Consider the following 23,553-nt stretch of genomic DNA (forward strand, 5'->3'; position numbering starts at 1 on the left):
TGCAGAGGTAACAGCGAGGGCAGCCACTATTGTGACTTTGTATAAAAAAATATAGAGAGAGCATTTTGTTCAAACATTTGTCTCGAAGGAACCACATTTGCGGTTGCAACAGTTAACAAAAAAGATTCCCTCGTCTTCCCAGTAGCTAGCTGCGTCTTGGCTGCGTGCCGCCTCACTGGAAGACAGGATTAGGGACTGAAGTTGCAGACACATAAGAGAAGATTTGTTCTTGTGTTAGCTGGACTGGAAGATATTGTTTGTGGGGATTATGTTGCTTGTACATGGAACAGTCCTGCTTCCAAATTCTGTTGGCGACGTAGAAGAAAAACAATGTCGTGTCCCTCTTGAGATCTGACAGCAATGCCAGAACAATGCTTTGCAATACCAGGGGGAGATTGTTTTCGGATCGTTTTATATGGAGCTGCAGTGTCTGGCATTTCCTTTGCTGCAAATAGGCTAGAGCCCGAGCTATAATAGATTCAGCGGGCTCTATAGTTAGTTAGTTGACATGATTCGTTTAACTGGGAAATGAAAATGATTATTATTTATATTACAGGAGGTACTTTGAGGTCCCATTGTGCTAAGAGCTGTACTAAGACATAAGAGACAGACCGTAGCTCAAAGAGGTTCCAGAATAGACACGACACACACACACTGAGAAAGCTGGAAAATGAAATACTACGGGCCGGATCCTCAGCTGAGCTCCTTTCACTAAGCTGATTGATGCCAGCCACCAACCTGAGCGTATACATCTATCCCAGTACATACTCTTTTCCATCCTGGGGAGGCTGGAAGCCTACAGCATGTGAGGCAATGCAGAGGCCTGCCTGAGGGAAAAATATGCATGGTAAATCTCCGGCAGCATGAAACAGGTGCGTTCCATGCAAGGTCCCGGGGGAAAGATGAACTCTGCCGGTGGGTGTCTAGTTAAGGGCGAGTTATAAGTTGTAGTCGCTGGTCTGTCCGTCTGTCCCTCCTTGTTAACTTTTGTCTTGTACTTAGATCATGAGCATTTTTGCAGCAGGGACCTTCTTTTTGTTCTGTCTTTGTACAGCACCTAGCACAATGGGGTCCTGGCCCCCATTCCCATGGGTTACCATGTGCTCCCACTAATAGAAAATGGTGAAAACCAGCCCCAGAATAACATAGAATTCCCCCCAATTCCATTTCAGTATCAGAATCTGTTTGTTACAGGTCCTGGCACTTCATTCTGTAGTAGGGTGACTAGATGTCTCGATTTTATAGGGACAGTCCTGATATTTGGGGCTTTTTCTTATATAGGCTCCTATTACCTCCCACCCCCGTCCCGATTTTTCACACTCGCTGTCTGGTCACCCTATTCTGTAGCATGATCCTTCCCACTTCCTGGACTAGGGATGCCCAGATGGCAGGTGACCCTGTGCTCTCCCATAAGATCACAGCTCTGCAGAAATAGGCGGACTCAGCTGCAGTCATCCCTGAAATGCGACCGCTGGTTCAAATCCATTTTGTAGCCTGGGGCTGCCTGGCAAATGCAGTTGCTGTGAAGTGAAAGGGAAAAGGTGGCATCAGTTACCTGCCTGCAGGCCTGACACACAGAACCCTTCCCGCTCGGGAATGGGGAGGTGTAGGGGCTGCTACCCACGGTCACAGCTCCTCCTCTCCCATCTTCCAGCAGAAAGAAACTAATCCTGGATGGAACCCTCCTGCTGAGTACTATGCCTGTCCTCACTCAGCTTGTTTATACTTGCCTCTGGTAAGAACATATTCTAGCAAGTCGGTCCTCCCTCCCACCCAGGCAGGTGAGTTCAGCACAGGCTTCTCCTATACCCTGGCCCAATGACACTGGGAAAGCTCTACACATGCATCCATCCTCCCTCCCCGAGGGGTTTCCTGCATCACTGTTGTCTTCTCCATTCTGCTCCAGCCTCGGGTGGCTTTGGGGTTTCTAAGATGCTATAGAAACGAAGGGGCACTTACAACTCCATCTGATTATATGGACCCAGCGTAAGATCTGTTGGGTTCGACCAGAAATGAATTTTTTCAACTATTTTTTGGAATTTCCCGTGAGCCAAAGAAATGGTTATTCACCCAGCTCTACACACAAAGTACTGAGGATAAAGGAACAACAGTGTTTTATTGTCACTATAAAAACCACTCTGCAGCATTATCTCAAGAGAGCCAGGCCCTCTGACATGTAGCTTGCAATGTCACATACACACAACAGCACTGCCTACAGGTGAGGGAAGTTTGCGAGAAGTTTTTGATCAAGGCAGCAATTTTTCCACTGCAGTTCAATTACAACGTAAAATCAAGCACATTAAGGCTGAGGCTCTCAGGAGCTATTAATTCTTGAGAAAAGGATAATGAATCTAATAAAATTAGATTTTCCCGCTCCCAGGGGGCCCATGTGAATTATACACAAGGTATAGACAGCCATGGCCCCATTTAAATGCATCATGTAGGCCTGAGGCTGATGGTAGTGCATAGTATGTCATAGGGATTGGTAGTGGAAAATCTCTGATGCTTTCATACAGAACCTTGTTTGAGCGAGCTGTTAAACAGACATTCTTACTGCCTAGGAGACTAGAGATCAGAAGGGAATATAAGGCAGTATACATCAGCTGGGGGTCTCTGCTACTGTTCTAAGCAGCCAGAACCCATTATGAACCCCATGAGTGACTCAGCTAGTTACTGAATCTATCTGTCTATCTATCTATCTACTGATATGGCCAGCCAGAGCACTACAGGATCTGAGCATTTGGAAATAAAATGTTTAACTACAGTTACTAATTCGGAGCGGCAAACCCACTCTGTGTTGAATAAGGTAATTGTGACAAAGGCAGTGTGGAAGGAGCAGAGATTGTAAAGCAGCCACTGCCCACTTGCACACGGGGCTGACACTTAGAACATTTCTCCAACAAATCGTGTTCATCTATGCATCTGATAATTTTGTTCTTTACTATCGTTTCAGCCAATTTGCCTGGTACTGAAGTTCCTGCCTGTAATTGCCAGGATCATCTCTGGAACCTTTTAAAAAAATTGGCGTCACATTAGCTATCTGCCACTTAGAAGCAATCGGGGTGAAATCCGGGCCCCATTGAAGTCACCAGCAAAATTCCCATTGGTTTCAATGGGGCCAGGATTTCACCCCAGCTTTCTTTAACTCCCACCCCCCTCCAAACATCAAACCAAACCAAGCCTAGAGGTGGATGCACAAAACTTTCTTGAAATACTCCTGACATTATGAAATGAGGCAGCAGGCTCCTTCTCCCATGTTTGCTGGTTTATCCTCCACCCCAATAATCTGTATAGCTAATTTTTCATGCACAATAACCTTCTTGTTACGCTGTAGGGACCTAATCCAACGCACATGACAGTCAAGACAAGGATCCTATCAGTTTCTCTGTGGGTTGGATGAGACTCCTAGAGCTCAGCCACAATTGGGCAGCCAAGCCCCCATAGCTGGTTCCTTGGACTGGGGGAAGAGATAGTAAGTTCACCTGAGCTACTCAAAGGGGTTGGTTGCAATCATTGCAAGCTGATGCTCTGGAGAAGCCAGAAACACCTGCTATCAGGCAGAGCCAGCTCCTGCTCATGGGAGTATCTCTGGTGCCAGCCATCATGGCCATATGTAGGAATGTGAATCGCGTTGCCGTTACAAAACCGCTCTCTCGTTCCTCTTTTTCTCTCACGCTGAATCTTTGGACTTGGCCAGATGCTCAGTAGCTGCTGGGAAGCCAGCTCCGCTCCCTGGCCCCGGCTCCTTACATACTCCTGGGTCCGGACTGGTTTGCAGGAATGAAGATTAATGACTGCTGCTCGGTGCCTTCTGATCCACTTCATAGCACCATCTGTTGCGTGTGCTTGGGAAGGGATTAAAACCAAGAGGAGTGGGGAGAGAAGACACCAGGTTAGAAAGGGAGAGTGGAATAAAACAAGCCTTCCCCTAACCATCAGACCGTACCCATACTATGAAAATAGAAAGCATTCCCCAGGCAAAAAGTGTTGTCAAGACAGAGATAAGGCTGAGACTTTGCTCCTAAAATCTCCACTAGGCAAAATGGTGCAGCCTCTGCTCAGACCCTATCCCCTCACCTCCGGTGGCTGTCAGAGAAATGGAGGTTGCCTCCTTGGTAATACAATCAGAGACCTGACGTTTATACAAGACATGGAGGACGTCCGGACAGCCTCTGGGAGGTTCTAACTAGAGCTGGTCCAAACAATTTTTTGAGACGAAAATTGGGTTTTTGATTAAATTGACATTTTTGGCCAGGAAACATTCGTTTTGGTCAACATTTTTCAGGCTTTTCTTGAAAAAACAAAACATTGGAGGAAAAAAATCCAGTTTTAAACAACTGGAAATCAGAACTTTTGGCAGAAACCTGAAAAATTGCCTGACAGTTTTTCATTTGCTTTGAAATTTTATAGGACAAATAAAACACATGTCCCAACCAGTTCTAGCTCTACCACTCGGCTCCTCTTCCCGGCACATCCCAGACTGACCCATGTAAACTTTAAGCACGTTGGGTAGCCTATGGAAATTTAAGCATTATCTTAGGCAAGATGCTTGTCACAATGATAGCTACCTGCTGCTGTGACCTCTAAATGCCCCCATCCAATTCATACCCACCCAACTATTCTATGTTCTGGGGGTGGAGAAGATATGAGTGGTTAGTTATGACCTATTTTGGGAGAGTGCTTGGGGCATGGTAGAACCTGGAGCTCCTATATGTAGGGTGGGACACAGATGAGGTTCTGTTCCAGATCGGAATCTATAAAGATGGTGATCATCAATTATATGCAGGGGGCTAAGCGTTGTGTCCAGGTCTCAACATAAGTACACTGTAGGGGGTATGCGTGAACAATCCAGACTTACTATTGGGCTGGCACGTTGCTCTCATACAAACATCTCCCCTGGATGGCTTTGAGTGGGTGTCTGAAAATTCGCCCTGAGAAATATGGTGCATCGAAGAGCAGTAGCCAGTCAGAGAGAGGCGCAATGAGAATCTGTCAGTATCAGAAGGGTGTCAACACTAAAGAGAGAGAGGTGCTATACAGGGTGAGTCAGAGAGAGTGAGAGTGAGTGTGTGTGTGTGTGTGGGGGGGGGAGGTGGGAAATGGGGGGGGGGTCTGACTAGGAGTAACAGTCAGAAGTGAAGAAGGATACAATTTAGGCTGAATATAAAGGAAGATTCATAGATTGGCCAGAAGGGACCATTAAATCATCTAGTTTGACTTCCCGTATAGCACAGGCAATAGATTTCACCTGGTTAATGCTGTATTGAGCCCAAAGCGTAACGTCCAGAAAATCATCTCCGGTTCTGATTTGAAGACTTCAAGAAATGGAGAATCTGCCGCTTCCCTTGATCGTTTGTTCCAAGGATTGATCACCCTCACTGGTAAAACCAGACATCCCGTTTAGAAATAAGGCACATTTTTAAAAACGTCCACCCATTACATCTTGTTATGACTGTCTCTGCTAGATTGAAGAGCCCTTTAATAGCCTGTATTTTCACTCTGTGAAATCACTGGTACCCAACAAACAGGCCACCTGTAGATCTTTTTGATAAGGTAAACAGATTTAGCTCTTTTAGTGTCTCACTGGTGGGCATTTTCTCCAGCTTTTGAATAATTTTTCTGGCTCTACTTTGCACCCTCTCTAAATTGTTAACATCCTTTTAAAAATGTGGACACCTCAACTGGACATAGAATTATCTCTGAACAACGTCTGTGGAATTGTTTCCCAAAAGAAATGGCTTGGTGTTCCATCTCCTGGATCATTTAAGACTAGACAGGAGATAATACTAGGATATGCATCGTAGGGTACAGCTCAGCACAGGCCTTCTTCCCCTCCAGAGTGGGGTGGACAAGATGGGATCTTTTTGTATTTTTAACTATTATGATCCTGTATTAAAACGCGGACAGTTTCCCCTTGGGTCTAATAGAAAATGTGGACAGCATTATGATGGACCCACAGAGAGTGCTTGATTAAAATGTAGACAGTGTCTGGTTGATCCAATGTAAAATGTAGCCTGTACTTTAGTGGGTCTGGTATAAAAGTAGATACATTCTGGCCAGTCTAATATCAGCTGAAGCTATTGCTCTGGTCAGTCCAATATAAGATGCAGTAATTGTTCTAGTTGGTTGAAAGCAAAGTGCAGACAATGTTCCAATGGGCCCAATATAAATGTAGGCAGAGTTGCAGACAGTCCAGCATACAGGGAGGCAGCACTCCAGTCAGCCCAATATTCACATAGGTTGAGCTCCATTCAGTCCAATATCTATATAGGCAGCACTGTAGTGTCTGGGAATCTTAGTTAACAAGTAACCTACTGGGGGTTTGGGCATAAGCTAACAGAATGCTGCATGCGTACTAGCAAGAACTATATAAATAGAGAATTCTTTGATCCTGAAGCACTGAATCTCTGTGGTATAGGATATATCAGCGCAGAGGCTAATAAAACAGTGAGAGATCAGAGGGCCAATTTCAGGAATTCCTGCCCTAGGAACACAAGAATTCTGATCTAAATCAGACATGAGGGAGGTGTGTGTGTATGGAGGGGGGGAAGGGGGGATCTCGTTCCAGCAAACAATTAAAATCTGGAGATTAGTGCCTGCCAGTTCCCAGCAGGAGTCTGGAGAGCTAGGTAACCTCCATATCAATATATCTTTATGAGAGCATTTACCTCCTGGTGCTTCAGATGCTCTCCAGACACGCCGAGAAATATATATTAAGAAGTAAATAATTTGTGCTATTCCAAACAAATGAGTGTCTCCACCAACCCCATCCTGAGATCAGAGCTGTGGGCATTTTAACTGGAGAAGCATTGGGTTTTGTGATGTTCATGGTGGAATTACCTGTAAATATCATCACAAGCCTTGGCGACCCTGCCAGCATTTGGTGGAGCTGACTAGGGCTGTGGCAAACGTATCCGTGTGGATCGTTTTGGGTGGGAAACCTGATTTTTCCTGGCGTGATCCAATTGGTTATTGAGACACACAGCCTCCTATTTGTTCTTGGGGGTGAACAGTGCAGCAGACGAGCTGCAGGAAGCCTAGAAGGAGGCCAGAGGTGCTCAGTGCGCTATGCAAAGGTCAGGGGGTGGGGGAGAGGGAAAGGGAGGAGGACAGAGCAGAATCAGGGGACTAATGGCCCGTGACACTGAGCAAACTCTGGTTGGATGATTGAAACATGCAGTGAAAATTTCGCCCTGCCACGCTGATATCTATGGAGAGAGAGCTTTGTATTGTCCCTTTATGTTCATGTTTCCCCAATGAAATTCACGTTGTAACTTTAGTGATACTAAGCAGGCAACAATAGAAGCTTGGGGGGGGGGGGAAATCTTGGCATTATCTCTTCTACAGCTGTGAACATCTGTATTAATGCCCAATTACTGGTACACTGAGCCCTGCAGGAAACTGACAATCACTTGGATTCTGACTCCTTAGAAGACAAGTGGAAGGGATCTACCCCAGGGGAATGCCAGAGGGACAATGCCTTGGGCTCAGCCCCTCTAGCCACTGGGTGGCACTGTTGCTTCAGAAGAATACTGCGGGAGCAGTATTGATCTGGGAGTTAAAAAGGTGATCAGCTTCCAGTGACAGAGGTTCTGAAATGGCACTTTCGGCAGCTTAATAAGTCACTTCTGCGGACTCCTCCTGTCACTGATAAAAGGCACATTTCATGCAATCGTGTGGAGTAAAGAATGGTAGATGAAGCTTCAGTTTAGTTTTGCCGCCTAAGAATCATATGGTACTGCATCATCGGTAAATTAGAGACTACGCCCACACAATCCAAACTCATTTGGGAGGGATTAGCTCCTGATAGTTACTCCAGCCTCTGAGCAGAAACTAAGTGCTGAAGCCAAATCTCCTTCCTTTCTCTTGGATATTTCATACCATACCAGGACTCCTTATTCAGTTCTTCTGCGATGCTCTCCAGATAAAGATGTGTGTCAGGGCATATGTCGCATGGTTTGGACAAGATAACATAAGAATGGCCAGACAGGATCAGACCTATGGTCCATCTAGCCCAGTATCCTGTCTTCCAACAGTGGTCAGTGCCAGATGCTTCAAAGGAAATGAACAGAACAGGGCAATTATCAGGTGATCCATCCTGTTATCCAGTCCCAGATTCCGGCAGTCAGAGATTTAGGAACACCCAGAGCATGGGGTTGTGTCCCTCACCATCTTGGCTAATAGTTACTGATGCACCAAGCCTTCAGGAACTTACCTAATTCTTTTTTGACCTCAGTTATACTTTTGGAGTTCACAACGTCCCCTGCCAACGAGGTCCACAGGCTGACTGTGCGTTGTGGGAAGAAGCACTTCCTGATGTTTGTTTTAAACTTGCTGCCTATTAATTTCACTGTATTTAAGGTGTGAGTGTACCATGGATACATAAAATGGCATTATGATATTTTCTGGCATTATGATATTTTCTCCCTCATATCTTCTGCAGTGAAGACTGAGGCAAAGAATTCATTTAACTTCTCCATAACAGCCTTGTCTTCCTTGAGTGACAATCACTTTAGTGACAATCACTTTAAAGCCCTAGGCAAACTGCCATTCCACCTCAGTCGTTCAAAGGAGTCCTTCTGAAGCCCATAATAGGGACAATCTGGGGCTCTGTCAGGTTGCTGGCAGGAGAAAAGCAGATCACACCCGGGACCAGCTCATACATCAGCCCTTCATTTCTACAATCACTATAGGATCCCGTGTGCACCAGCTGGGAGTTCTTTTCAGGGCCGGCAACGGCTCCAGCTTTTTTGCCATCCCAAGCGGCAAAGAGGGAAAAAAGAAAAAAAAAGAAAAAAAAAGGAAAAACCGATTGAGTTGTTGCCGAAGTGCCGCCGAAGAGGAAGAGACGGAGCGAAGGACCCGCTGCCGAATCGCTGAAGACTAAAGCGGAGCGCTTCAGCTGCCACCGAAGTGCCGCCGAAGACCTGAACGTGCCGCCCCTTTCTATTGGCCGCCCCAGGCACCTGCTTCCTTCGCTGGTGCCTGGAGCCGGCCCTGGTTCTTTTGCAAGGTTCCTCCGCTGGCTTTACTAGCACTAGGTGCTGAAAGTGCTTTGCAATCATCAGTGAATGGAACCTTTTGTGTGACCCCTCCCACCCCCCACCATTGAGGTCCTTGTCACAAGCACCATACTTTATCTAAGGACTTGAGCATATTCCTGCTTCTGAGCCCATCAATGCTGCTAACTAAATGGCCAGTGGGACCCCGAAGGGCAAAATGTACTGCCCACTCAGCACTGCCAACCCTTACTGACCTAGGACGAGTACACCGAGGCAGGTGACAGTCCCTGGGCTTGTTCTTGGTCCCACTGGAGTCAATAGGAGGTTTTGTTTCATTGGTTTCCGTGGGAGCAAGATTGAGCCCACCAAGAAGCTAATTTCTATCATCAATTATCGCCACGATCTCAATGAAAGCACCTTGTTTTTTCATAGTTTTCTTTCTGAGTCGATTCCTTGCTGGGCTCAAAACCCTGCTCATCCCAAGAATAGGAGCGGGAAAGGCAGCAGGAAAGCAAGCCTCGTCCATGCTTTCCTCTCAACGTGCCTCACCCCTGGCCTGCAGAGACCTCCTTGTTGAGGTCGGAAGGGAGTTCAGTCACCCTGGCTTACTCAGGAAGACCTTGGCCTCTCTGTTGAGACTGCCAACAAGAGGGGGTCAGTTAGTGCCAGTGGAGATCTGGACACCCATTCCAGCTGGAAATGGACCGAGTCCCCGGATTATTTTGCAAGGCATACACAAAAGAGAGTGCGCGGTGGGTGCACTTTTGGGACAACCTTCCAGTGTGTACCCCAGAAGCAGTCATTTACAGACACTCCCTGTCCTTGTTGGCTGGTGGTATGGGGGTAGGTGTTTTGTTTTGGAGCTCTGTTTTTCTGTAGTCTCTGCTGTGTGTTACTGACATGGGCTTTATGTTTGCACTGACCGAGATAATAAAGAATCCTGTGTTTTCAAAGGACAGAATCCACGTTTTTGAAGCATGTTACATCTGGCAAGCCAGCAGGAGGGGTTGTGAGCGGCTGGTCCCTGAAGTGCGAAAACAACCCCCCCCCAGTGAGCAGAACCTAGAGACCAATATAGCCAGCAGCTGGAACTTGGAGCATGGCAGGTTAGCTCTAATTAGGTGCCTTAATCAGAACTGAGACAGCGAGGACATTGCTCGTTTGGAAGATCAGGGGATGCCTCCTTTGTTGGACCCAAGGGATGGGATGGAGCAGATAACCACCCCATCTCCAGGGAACAAAATAGTAGAGAATCCAACCCCAGTGGGAGAAATGAAAGCAGCACGAGCTCTGCACTATGCTCCTGCTAAAGAAAGATTGCCCAGCGACAGGACAGATTGGAGGTTTGAACTGGAAGGATGGATTGCGATTGTCAAGTCTGGCCCATCAAATAGAAACAGGACTATGAAGGGGCTAATGAAGGCAGTGGTCACAGCAATTTGAGCTGGAACGTCTTTGGAGCCACATGGAAGGAAATAGTACCATGATATTACTGAATTTTGAGATCCTACTGTCAAGAGAAGGGTCAACGGAACTCTATCGTAATCTTGCCAGTGTCCCAGAGTCCCCCAGATGCAGTCCCCAGTTTTCTAGGAGCAGGACTGGTCTGACAGTTCAGCAGATGATATACAGATTCAGTTCCTTAGTCCTCAAGGCCAGAATAAAATTGTGCCGGTTAACACTGGTGAACAACATCTGAAGGGCAGCCAGCCTATAATCACCTCAATAAATCCGGATGGTGACGCCTATTGTCCAGCTACGGCAAATGACTCCCAGACTGCTGGTGATTCTGCTGGAAGTGCCGAGGTATCACACAGCTATCGGTCAAAGGAATCAGTGCTAGCAAAGGGACTTAGGGAATCATTGGCCCACCAGGATGAGTAAAGAATGGAGGATATTCATGTATGATCAGCTTGGGACACCACGTTACCAGTATAGGAACCCACAGACCAATTTGGGGAGTTTCTCTGAGTTTATCTCTCCAGTGTACCAGTCACTAGACTATTTAGTGTCAGTACATTTAGTTACAACAATAAATACCCCAAGATTAATTGCTTAAGAGATCCTGTCATATTTAAATGGTTAATTTGAAGCATAGGCGTATCTCAGTCATTACACAATACGTTTATGATGCAAAATTGAACTCATGGCCCTATAAGTCTTGGTCCTTGGGCAGTGAAGGATTTGTTCATGTTGGAACCAAGTAAAAGCTTTATAACCAAGAAAGACTCACCTTTAATGCTGGGAATGTGGGGACGACATTTAAAGTTGCAGGTGGCAGGGGTATGAAAGGCCTACACAAAAGGGAATGCCCAGAGACACAAAAGGGAGTGCCCAGGGTTGAACCTTTTGGTCAACCCTCCCAGTACGTTCCCCAGAGGGGGTCATTATTAAGACACTCAACCCCCTTATTGGCTGGGGTTGCTGTGGTTTGTGGGGGACATTTTGTTTGGAGCTCTGTTTTCGCACAGAACTCCAAGACTGCTCCGTGTTACAGGCGTGTCCAGTTTATATGGCCTGAGATACTATAGAACCCTGTGTTTCCATGTTTTGAGGTGTGTTACAATTTCACACAGCCCAGTGAATAGCCATCAGATGGGTAGCAACTTTCAGACACGACTGACCTAGTTCAGACTCACGCCGGTGAACCAGCTGTGCTCTAAAGGCTTGTGCTCCAGCAAGCATAAAGCTGCCCCACATCCCATAGGGCGCAGTTCTTGCTGTCTCCCCGACAGATCCAGGGACCAGCTGTGGGGTCTGAGACAGAACCTGTAGCCAGGCTGGGCTACAGCAACCTTAGGGCTGTGCTTACGTCATAACATATTTATTGAACAACAAGAAATAATGGATCTGGAAACCTGCCTCAGTCATCCCTGAAATACTATATTGGAGGAGGCAGGCTCCCCATCCCAGGCTTCTCACACTCCCCTGCTCTCCCCCAGTGCTTAAAACACCTGATAATGGGTATGTCTACTCTGCAATTAGACACCAGTGGCTGGCCTGAGTCAGCTGACTTGGGCTAGGGGCTCAGGCGAAAGGACAGCAGTTGTTGGGGCCCAAAAAGAGCTCTGGGACTGTCCCACCTCGCAAGGTCCTAGAGCCTGAGCATCTGTACGGGAATTCAACAGCCCCTTAGCTCGAGTCCGCTGGCAAAGGCCAGCCGCGGTTGTCTAACTGCAGTGTAGACATACCCAATAATTCAGAGCCGGCAGGGATCCTCATGGTCATCGCGGGGTCTGATCTCCGGCACAGCACAGGCTGCTGATTACTGCATCTAGCCCCATAGCGTGTGAGCGATTTTAAGCCTCCAGTTGACGGTGGATGCAGCACATCCCTGGATAAGTTGTGCCAGTGGATAACTACCTTCACTTAACAATTGGCACCTTATTTTCACTTTGAACTTTTATGACTCCAGTTCCCAGCCCCTGGATCTTGGAATGACTCCCTTGATTTATTTTTCGGTTACATCTTTCCCGGGTCCTCCCCAAATATCCTGTGCATCTAAATATGTGAACGCCAGCAGTGAAAACAATCCCCCGAATTCACAAGAGGGCCAAAGTCATTCCTGTCCTGCAGCTCTGCTCTGACAGTGTGTCTAGGAGGGAATTTTGACGGTGCAGATCTCCCTGGGGTGAGTGAAGGTGCTGGCAGACCCTTTGGGAGTAGCAGTGCTGCGCACTACAAAGCATCACTGTAATTACTGTAATTTGAATGCCATCATGGCGAGGCAGGGACATGTCAGCAATTTAGGAAAGGTCAGCGCTGCATGGGACTGATTACGCCTGCGGAGAAGAGAGCGTGGGGTAAGGGACAGGAACAAGCGTGAAGCTTCAGCTGCTCTCAGCTACTCTTCCATTTGGTTTCAATCCTAGCAAGTTGGGTTGCTAGCGGTAACAGAGCTGATGTAAGACACCGGCTACCAGGCATTTGACTTGGCATCCCGGGATATTTCGGTTAAGAAGCTAGGACAGCACAAGTTCAACCTGGCATCCACAGGTGGATGGGGCAGTCTGAAAGAAGGCATGGATTTGGGCATGGGCGAAGGGGTGAGACTTGCACGAAGCCCAGGAAGGTGGAAAGTGTGGTGGAGAGGGGCGGGAACTCAGATGGCAGACACCTGTCTGCACCAAGTGCCCCTTCCCAGCATCTGGCATGCCTCTCTGGCTGGGGGAAAGTCCCATTGCAAGATGATTTGCTGCAGAGAGGAAAGGGAGCATTTTGGACCCCCTGGGTGCAGGAAGGAGTTTGGCTTCATGGATTTTCAAGTCAGGGCCCTTTATGAAGCAGGGTTATTCCTTGGACGTCACTCAGTCATTATTCCCTTTGAATAGCTCTGGGTTCTTAGTCATCTTTATTCTATTTTTCTTCCCAGGCCACTTGCCCTTGGAACAGTTGGAGCATGGCTGTGCGTCCACCAGCATTCTGGGTGCGTAAATGCCATACGCAAGTTATCATTACTCACTGCTGCTGCTACAATGACTGCAACACGCTGTCATACAACTGTCTGTATCCTCCCAGACAATGAGCCAGGCAATTACCTCTGGCTGCTAAGACTGCACTGCCAGCCCTGACATTCTCTGGTGCATTGCAGGGGCTTCGGACCCCCAGGCTCTGAGCTCCCTCTCCGACTCATTGCACGGCTGCTCTGTTCAGGAGTGGACTGCGGCTGGGGGACAGTGAGCTATGGAAAATATCAACAAGGGTTGGGCTTTGCTTTTCACTCCTCTTTCGAGTCTGAGCTGATTAATGCATAAGGGAAATGCCTGAGAAACACCAAGCAGAAGATGAAGTGCAAAGAGAATGGGAAATGACATCTCCTTGAATTGTGCTCTGTAGGCGTGCGGCTTGCCATCCCTTAGAGTCAATCTGAGGTTCCCTTTGCAGGTGGCTGGGAGGAGGGGGAATTTTGCATGGGACCCGACTAACAGAATGATGTTGACAGAGTCCGAGCAAGAGATGGCTCCCTGGAACAGAAGGAGGGAGAGGGAGATGGATGGAAAGACTTTGTGTGAGATCAGCAAATGAAAAGTCAACCACTTGACCCACTCTGAACTTATTTCAGATCCATCAGGCATAGAGAAAATTGAGACCATAACTCAGACTGCTTCTATTGGTCGCATTACCATTTCCATTACACTGGGCTGTTTATCTTAATTGGGCCTCAGCCTGTCCTGGGACTAATTGCCAGGTCACGCTGGCTCTACATTAAGGAACCAGAGAGATTTTTTTTCTTTTCAACCACCTGAAAGTCCAACTCCTGGCCACATTTCTCCAAGGGCCATCTCCTTATCCTGCTGCCTATCCTCCAAAGCCAGTTAAGTATCAAACGCCACGTCCATATCAACCCATCTTGTTACTAGTGTGATTATTTGTATTACAGACTGTCTAGAGGCTCTATGATGCCAAACAATAGGCTCCACCCCGAGGAGCTCACACTCTACAGAGACAAAGGAAGGGTTTTGATACCAGAACTGAGGCACTCAGGGGTTCAGTGTCTCACCCCAGGTACCACAGGATGGGGTAGAAGAGCTAGGAACTAGACCCAGAGACCATCCTGCCTAACAACAATGGGTAAAATTTTCCACAATGCCTAGGTGGTTTAGGGGCCTACTCTGCCAGTCTGCTTAAATTTCATGCGGATGTGCCACATCACCTTCCATGTACATATTTATCTTTTAAATATAAGCATCCATCTTGTAGGTGACACAGGAAAAGGTGGGTTTGCAGGAGGGATTTGCAGGAGCGGGGAGCGGTTTGGGGTTGCGGGTCATTCTAGTCAGAAGTAGCAATGTAAGAGAAATTGTGGTTAGGCACAACTGTGACTAAACACAACAAAGTTATTTCTCTCTTCTCTTCGGCCTCACTTTTAATTCCTTTCTCCCCAGCAGAGAACACAACAGCGGGCATAACTGACTAGCAAAGGGTGTGCCGCATCCCCCTCTAGTGGCTGCTCCACTCGATGCTAATAGCCTACTATAGCTGCCCGCTAACATACTTTCTTCCTTTAGCTCCAGTGGGATCACACAGGCCCTAGATTCAGTTACTAACGATGACCCAAGCAGTGGATTTGTTAAAAACTGGTGCCAGACAGGGACTCGACTGCAGGTACTTCTGAGGCTACTGCAGTGCTTACTCTTATGGGAGGATGCTGCTTCAGGATGTAGCCAGGACAGTGTGAATGAGGAATGTGGAATGCAAAGCTGCCTGATACTTGGTTCATAGCATTTTTTTGTGAGCCCACATTTCTTCCTCAAGTTCCTTTTGCCAGAGGATTCGCTGAGGCTTTTCACCCATTTCTTACACCGTGTATAGATAGGTATTGATTTAACAGTCCGCCTGGCAATTTAATACAGCTGATATTTACTAGCTGAAATCCAAATGCTGCAGGTAGGAGAGGAGGTATCCAAAGACAGAAGATCCATCTCTGCTTGTCATGCCATGGAGCCTGGCAAGGTAAAGGGAACTCTAGAACTCAGAAAAACACAATGGAATTTGTGGTCAGCTCAGCGGGTCTTGTTCATGTTGCTAAACAATAAATATAGATATGGCCTCATTTATTTGTTTGCATGTTTCCGGACCTTCGCTAAATAATGCAGCTGAATGCAGTGTCAGGTCTTTCTGCCGGCACTACACTTCAGTCTGAAGCCTCCTGCAGAATAAAACAAAACACAGGAAGAGGAGGAATTCTGAGCGGCCAAAGGGAATGGCTACACAGGGAATTTATTATTTTTTTTTTACCATGAGTTAATTTATTGCCAGTTAATTCCAGGGAATTAACACCCCTGTAACAGCTCATCTGGACACTCCCCAGATTTTTGTTTTAGGCCACACACATTTGTAGCATCAGTCTAGGATTTGTCTACACATAAAAATTAATCTGGAATAAGATGGAGTGTGAATTTAAAACAGATTAACTACTGATTAGCTCCATGTGTGGTCACTCTGAATTGGCTTAATCCACCGGAAACCAAACCAAATTAAGGCCACTTTAATTTTGAATGAGAAGGTCCGTGCAGGGATTTACTATAGTTTAACCGATCTGGACAACCCCTGTAGACAAGCCTTTAGACTCAGATGCCCTGCCTATTACACGAGCTGCAGTGCCTAGACCCTGCCTGAGATGAACTGAGTCACTTCCACACAATTTATAGCTCATATCATTAATCAAGTGCCTCCCCTCAGTCTCAGAATGTTAGCAGGGCCTGTCAGGCAGCCGCGCCACGCAGGATGCTGTAATGACTTGTGTCACGTCTAGACACCTAATAAAAAGCCATTCTGCTCGCTGAGCCAGCAGCACCAGTCAGGCTCAGACACATGCAGAACCCTGGGTACTAAGAGGTCACTTGGAAGGGAGCATGTATGTAAACAAGCCAAAGAGATCAATGCAGTTAGCAATTGCAAGCATCCTGCTGCCGATGGGATGTCGTTATCTCCCCGCCGTCCTGGCCAGGGCAAGATTCTTGGGCACAGATCACATGCAAATCCAGTTCCAAGAGGTATCTTTCTTCATCAGATAGTGTCCCACTCAGGGCTAATACGGAGTCTCCCATCGGCTGGTTTTCAACTGCATGTGTCCAGACGGGAGCATGGAGGGGGATTCATCACACACTTTTCTCTTCCTCCCTCTGCCTCTCACTGCCCAATCAGGAGACATTAGGACTGTGTGTGTGCAGAATACACCAGCGTAGGGGGGTCAGAAACTGCTCCATTGTTAACTCATTGTTAACAGCCAAACTCCTCCAAGCAGATGTAAGCTGGAGGGGGCCACCCCTCCCAGGGCTTTCGGGACTGTGTTTGAGCCAGCCAACAGCATGCTCATCGGGCCCCAAGCAGTGGTTAAAGTGATACATGGAACTGCTGGTTTTACACTCTCAAAACTGCCTGGGCATTAACCCTAGCAAGGGCAGAACATTGCCGTTTGTAACCTTGCTCAGGCCTGTGTGTGTGAAAGGGTTTATTTTGGAGCTGCAGCTGGACTGCAGGGGACTAGCATTATAGAAATTCATATGGCAATCTCCTATCAGGCCCCTCCGTCACCTCTGCTTGAACATCCTTTTCAATCAGAAGGAAACTGAATTTCTCTGAGGTCCTCGTGTCTATTTGATTTCCTCCTAACACACATCTATCTATTTATCTCCTTTGTGGATTTAGGGAGGAATAACATCATCAAATGCACTAAGGACCGCTAACGTCTTTAGACCTCAAGGGGGTTGGAGACCGTTTCATCAGGCTGTGGCAGGAAGGGCACCTGTAGAATTGAGGAAACCTGTAGCGGTGGAATAAGGGGCAAAAATGCATCCGCTCTAATGGCAGACAGGAAAGCAAGGTGGAAATGCAGCAAGAACCAGTAAAACCTCTAGCAACACTAAACGCTCCTGTAAATCTCTTCTGTGGCCTCGCATGCTAAGAAGCATTTAAAGGGAAAACAAACAAGCAAATGGCTCGTGGCTCTCTATGTAAACTAAATACCTGCGTTGCCCTGTGCCTTTATAAACAGCTCCAGGAATGAAATGAGAAAACCGCAGCACAGGCAGAGAGGGGAGGCAGGTTAAAAATGGAAAGGGACCTTGCAATACAAGTGACACTACAGATTACACAGTCCAATAAACAAACATAAGGGCTGTTCAGTTCCACCCGTGGCAGCTGCCTGTTCCCAGCGGTCAGAGTTCTCAAGACACATTCACCAGGTCACCCATGAGAAAACGCAGGCAGGGTTTAGAAATGGGCATTCTGCAGCCCACAGGGGTGTGGGCCAAAGTGTATGGGAAAATGAAAGCAACTTCCTTCAGCTTTTATTTTCTTTTATGGGCAGGTGCTTTTAGGTGGACAAATACAGCAATATTGTAGCTACTCTTAATCTGCAACTGAAAGGGCCTGCTGTAATTAATTAGCCCTTCATTACAGAGCATTCAGATAATCCATGGCTGGCAATGCAGTCAGGATTCTGCAGGTTTGTAGACATTCAGATGCTGCATGCCAGCTTTTGTGCTTCTTGGACAATGGAGAAAGGTGGCAGGAACTTAAATGTGTTTACATGGACTTGCATGTAAAGAACTACATTTTAAATAGCTCGTTAGAGCCAGGGATTTGGGATCACTTGTGTAGTGACCTCTCTAAAGAGCGTAGGATGTGCTCAGGACATTTCAGACCTGTGTTCTAAAAGGGTGTGTATTTTTTGGGGTGTGTGTGCAATTTTGCACCTGCAACTAATAGCCAGCAAAGATTTAAGGTTGTGGAGGAAGCAAGGGAGCTGGAGGTTGAATGAAATATTTCTATTTAACAGTTGCATCAGCACTGTAATGGATTCAGTATTAGCTCAGCTCTGTTACTGAGAATAGCAAAGCGGGATTCTGAGAACTGAAGCAAGGCAGAGTAGGGCTTCAAGCCTTCTCCATATGCCTTTGCCTGACCCATGTCCGAAATCCTTCGCCATGGTCTAGTTCCTTTCGCGCCCCCCCGACAGCACCTGGAATAGCAACACAACAATCTCCTTTCTTGCTGATAAGGGTAGAGAGAAGTGCAGCGTGAGAAGCGGGCCAGGTACTTGCCTACTGTGCCACTTTCTTTGTTCCTCTGTGCTGCTGGCATGGTAAGAGACCTGGGTGACGGAATCTCCCCTGCAGAAAGGCCATGGCTGGAGAGTGTGCAGTGCGCAGCTGGGAATGTTTTCCAGCACTCTCATTTCCTGGATGCGGTACATCCCCTGTGCCTTGATGAAAAGTATTTCCCTAAGTGTGGCAGAACAGCAGTTCAGTAGTTCTGACCTTATCAGAGTCATCCTTCGAACAAGGCATTAGAGCGGTTCTAACACCCACGTCTCACCGGTTAGAGCTCTAGGAACCAGGTCAGTACAAACGCTGCTGTGCTAACGCCTTCGCTGATCGCTAGCTGCCACTCAGAACAATGTGAATTGAGCTCATTCTATTGCTCCGAGGCATCCTCCCACGCAGGACCACTCTAAACAATGACTATCTGTTCTTGATGCTAAGAGACCCTTCTAGGTGTTTAAAGGACAGAGGGATACAATTTTCAAAAGTGCCTAGGTGATTTAGGAGCCCAGGTCCCTTTGATTTTCAATGGGACTTGGGAGCTTTTGAAAATTTGACCCAGAGGCTCCATTCCTGGACTCTTAAGGGTTAGGGCCCAAATTTCAGCTATCCAGTCATTGAAATCTACACTGATCACCACACCTGCGTATGCTGGGTCAGATGGCAGCTGGTGTAAATTGGCATTGCTCCATTGAAGTCATGATATCCCGTGGTTTTGCAGCCAATGGAGCAATGCACCAGCTGAGGATCTGGCCCAAGCATTAGGCACTCAGATACCTTGGTGATGGGCATAAGAACATGAATAGAATAGAATTAATCAGGAACCTGCGTGTGCACCTGGACAGCAAAATGCAGAGCTAGCTATTTTCAAAGTGGAATCAAAGCCACTTCAGGGAGCAAATCTGGTGAGGGATTGTACCCATTGGGAGTATCTGCAGGTCTGGAAGCTGGCTTTGCTGGGGCTGGGACAAGGGCTGTGTCCACACCGCCATTCGAGCGCTCTGGAGACCAGCAGCTTCAGATGCCCTGGGGCTCAAGCTTCACTGGCTGCCCCAGCCAGAGAGGCCCAGATTGGCAGAGCCTGCTGAGCACCCTGATTGGCTCAGGTGCACTAGTTAAGGACATTGTCTGTATAAATAGGAGGATCCCGGGCTCACTGCTACAGACCCCGCTGAACTCCTGATACCTCACTCCTGGCTTCTTATCCCCAGGTTCCAGATCCCCCTCCCCTGCTCCTGGCCCTTCATCCTGCTGCTGCTCTCCTACCCTGACCTCAGCTGATCCCTCCGCCTTCTGACTGGGCCTGGCTCATCCACTCCAACCCTGACCTTACCCTTCGGCATGACTCCAGTACAGATTGTGGCATCCAGAGTCGACCCACAGCCGGGATCCCGACGTCCGTACAGTTCTGGCCTTTCCTCCGTGACTTCCACTGTCCACTGCCAGCTTCACAGCCACGTGCCAGCCAGCGTGGCGGATATCGAGTCTGGTCCGGGCAGGCCTCTGAGCGAAAGCACTGCTTCCAGTTTTGAGGGAGACCTCGCTGGTGAACTTCAGGCCTTGGCACTAAAATTAACAAATGACGCGGTCAGATCTGGGGTCTGAACTTGATGAGGAAACGAATATTACGGTGCTATCTCCACTTATAAAATCACTCACGCTGAGCCTCGGAACGATAACAGCACCCTGATAAGTGGCTTGACGTGTTTAGCCTGATGCATCAGTATCAGCACTTGTTAGCATGATGAAAGCCAAGCTACTGCAGTTGCTCAACATCTTTGAGAGCTTAGGGGGCTTTCAAGAGTCTGGGAACAAATGACTCCAATACTTCGAGAGCTATTCTGCTCAGCGTAGGAGTTTTGTGGAGAAATCTATCATAGTCGTTAACTGCACCACAGGGCATGATCTGTGGTACAACACAAGCCGCGGCAATGCAGACGCCGACCCACTGCCGTACCCTAGCACTGACCTGGGGAGACTAGTGGAAGCTCCACTAGCAGGAATCAGTTCTGGGACCAATGAGATCCCATTATGCAGGCGCTGGCGACAATGGTTTGCAGAGTTATTGCAACTCAGCCAAGTGTCGCCCGACACTTTGTTTTACCTGATACCTTTTTGCTGAGCTGCTCCCTGTCGCTATGAGACATAGCAAGTCCTTTCCTTATCTTAGGAACCTATTATTGGGTTTGGGCTCAGCCCTGCCACCCTCCACCCATCCTTGGGGAACAGAATAAACCAAGGAAGGAAAATGTGCAACTAAGGAAACCAAAAAGCAACTTGCCTGGCAGATTATTTGCGGAGGATCCGCCTCTGCTTTCCAATTCCAGCTCACATTCACTCCTGGGAATTACTGCACTATGGAACTGCAGCAGCCACCTCATTCTCTAGTCTAGCAAAGCCGTGAGTCAGATTGTCATTATCCGGTTTCACAGAAATAATTCTACTCTTGGAATGGGAAGTTGAGGCTGAGGGTTCTCTTTTGCTGAGGCTCAGGGAGATGCGATGCAGGAGTAGAACATCTGCAATAGGTTAGAAACTCCCTTGCATCCTGGCTCACGCGCCGCGTTGTGATGCTGCTGCACCAGACAAAGAGAAACCCCACTCCTAATTCCACCTGCTCCATTGGGTTTCATTAGGTCGTCTCCCCCCTGGGATGTGGTTTGAAGCAAGAGCTTTTGCTGCACCCAGATAAGTTGCCCCAGCTGACTGTTGTTACAAGCTATTGAGATTGCATATGGGCAGAAAATGGCATGCTAGGACTCACTGCAAGGGAAGGTTTTTTGTTTTTTAAAAGCTGCTGCTGCTTGTGGGCCCCATCTCCCTTCTCTTCTCCAAACACCGCTGTTTTCAAATGCCCAGGACCTTCCTTTCTATCTTATGTATCTGGCCCCACCACCACAGTATCTGAGCACTTCAAAATCTTCAGTGTACATACCCTCCCAACAACCATGGGGGATGTTATTAGATTATCCCCATTTTACAGAGGAGAACTGAGGCACATTGGGGCAGATTTTTAAAGGTATTGAAGCACTTAACTCTCGTTGATTTCAATGGCATCTATACACCTTTGAGGACCTAGGCCTAAAGTGATTTGCCCAAGCCCTGTGGTGGAGCAGGGAATTGCATCCAGGTCTACCAAGACCGAGGGAGACATCCTGACCACTTGGCTGTCCTTCCGCCCTTTAAAATAGGGAACTCTCCTTTGATTGGCTGGTGAATTTTTCAGGCCTCGTTGCTGCACATCAAGGAAACTGTCTCAGGGCTTGTCTACACAAACGTGTAGTTCAGGGGTCGGCAACCTTTCAGAAGTGGTGTGCCGAGTCTTCATTTATTCACTCTAATTTAAGGTTTCACGTGCCAGTAATACATTTTAACGTTTTTAGAAGGTCTCTTTCTATGAGTCTATAATATATAACTAAACTAGTGTTGTATGTAAAGTAAATAAGGTTTTTAAAATGTTTAAGAAGCTTCATTTAAAATTAAATTAAAATACAGAGCCCCCAGACCGGTGGCCAGGACTGGGGCAGTGTGAGTGCCACTGAAAATCAGCTCACGTGCCGCCTTCGGCACGCGTGCCATAGGTTGCCTACCCCTGGTTTAGTTCATGGCAAGCGGGGTGTGAACCTACCCCACCGTGCACAAACTGCCCATGTGGACCCTGCGGGACTAATCAAAGAACATGAATGAACTGTTAAGGTGCATCAAAAGGGGCAGTGCGCCTGCAGCAGGCTAGTGTAGGTTAGATTCACACACTAGCTTGCCATGGATTGTTCATGTAGGCAAGCCCTTTGTTCCCAGATGGAAGGGAGAATTGAGCAGGGCTTTCTCCAGCTCGTGTTCCACATGGCCAGCTCTGGCTGTGGTCATGTGATATCACACGCAGAGTGTGAACTGGAATGGGCAACCTCACGTGTTCAAAAATCACAAGTCAGGCACCCCACAATCATGAGATTATGCGTAATTTTTAAGCCAAGGAAAACATTTTGAGTGCTTTTTCCTTTAGCCTTCTGGATTCTGAGCCTTAAGGGTACACTCGTTTCCTGTTTCCAAACTTTTCTCCCCTATCACAAGGGCTAGAAACTCTCTCCTCCTCCTCCTGCCCCCTTTAAATGAAAGCGGAGAGTCTCACAATCTCTTGATTCCAGCCTCTGGGAATTTCAGAGAACTTGCCACATATTGTGAGTCTCAGCATAAAATCCTGAGAATTGGCAACGCTGGCTGAAATCTCACCCTAATCCGAAACCCGTGTCTAAGTCTGGAGCTCAAAGCCCCTGCCTGTTAGAGACCTGGGCAGGTCCTTGAAGATTCTACTGGTGGCCAGTCGTATGGTCTGGCACTCGGGCTGTAACATTTCCATGGATCAGAGAGTATACGTGTGTGAACGTAACACCAACAAACCCCGGTCATCAGCAGGCGGGATCCAATCTGGGATCTCTGGAGCTTAGTGCATGAGCCTCTACCGCATGAGCTAAAAGCCACCTGGCCCTTAGCTAAGGCAGTAGAGTAGACTCATTAATTTCTAAGTGGTCTCTGTGCCCCTAGAGGGGACAGAACACCACAGTCAGGAGGTGTGTGGGTTACACGCACGCATGGGAGCGTCGAGGTATTGCTATTATTAGCATTTGTTGTGTCTGGGCAGGGAGTGGTCTTCTGCCTTCCTGGTCTTGCCGCCTTGCATTTATATTCTCTCACCGGAAGGTCTGATGTTGGGAGAAAACTGCAGCCTCCCTGGGCATGCCTGCAGGAGCTTTCATTATCTGGACACATTCATTACTGTTAAGGGCCCTGTCTCAGAGGTAGGCTCTCTATAAATTATGTGTTCATTTGAAATTATTACAAGATGTCGGGCTAATGAGTCTTTCTTCCCCTTTGATTATTTATAAGGCATTTACTTTGCATTAGCTGTGGCTGCTGGGAAGGGATCCAGGCCCCAGTAACTCAGGTGGCTGTGGAACAGGGACCGAGTAACCCTTTTCGATTGCCTTTGATCGAGGAAGGCGTGA

At 47.6% G+C, this 23,553-nt stretch overlaps 1 long non-coding RNA gene across 1 annotated transcript; it reads right to left on the bottom strand.

The window, feature by feature from the left end:
- Window positions 1–2,097: 2,097 nt before the first annotated feature.
- On the bottom strand, window positions 2,098–20,116 carry LOC122173874 (uncharacterized). Its single transcript, XR_006174836.2, has 3 exons — window positions 19,884–20,116; window positions 5,249–5,378; window positions 2,098–3,845 (listed from the first exon to the last, which is right to left on the bottom strand). It is a non-coding gene; the product is annotated as an uncharacterized LOC122173874 (long non-coding RNA).
- Window positions 20,117–23,553: the final 3,437 nt, after the last annotated feature.

Source organism: Chrysemys picta, chromosome 16 (assembly GCF_011386835.1).
Source record: "Chrysemys picta bellii isolate R12L10 chromosome 16, ASM1138683v2, whole genome shotgun sequence".
In the NCBI taxonomy this organism is placed as follows: Eukaryota; Metazoa; Chordata; order Testudines; family Emydidae; genus Chrysemys; species Chrysemys picta.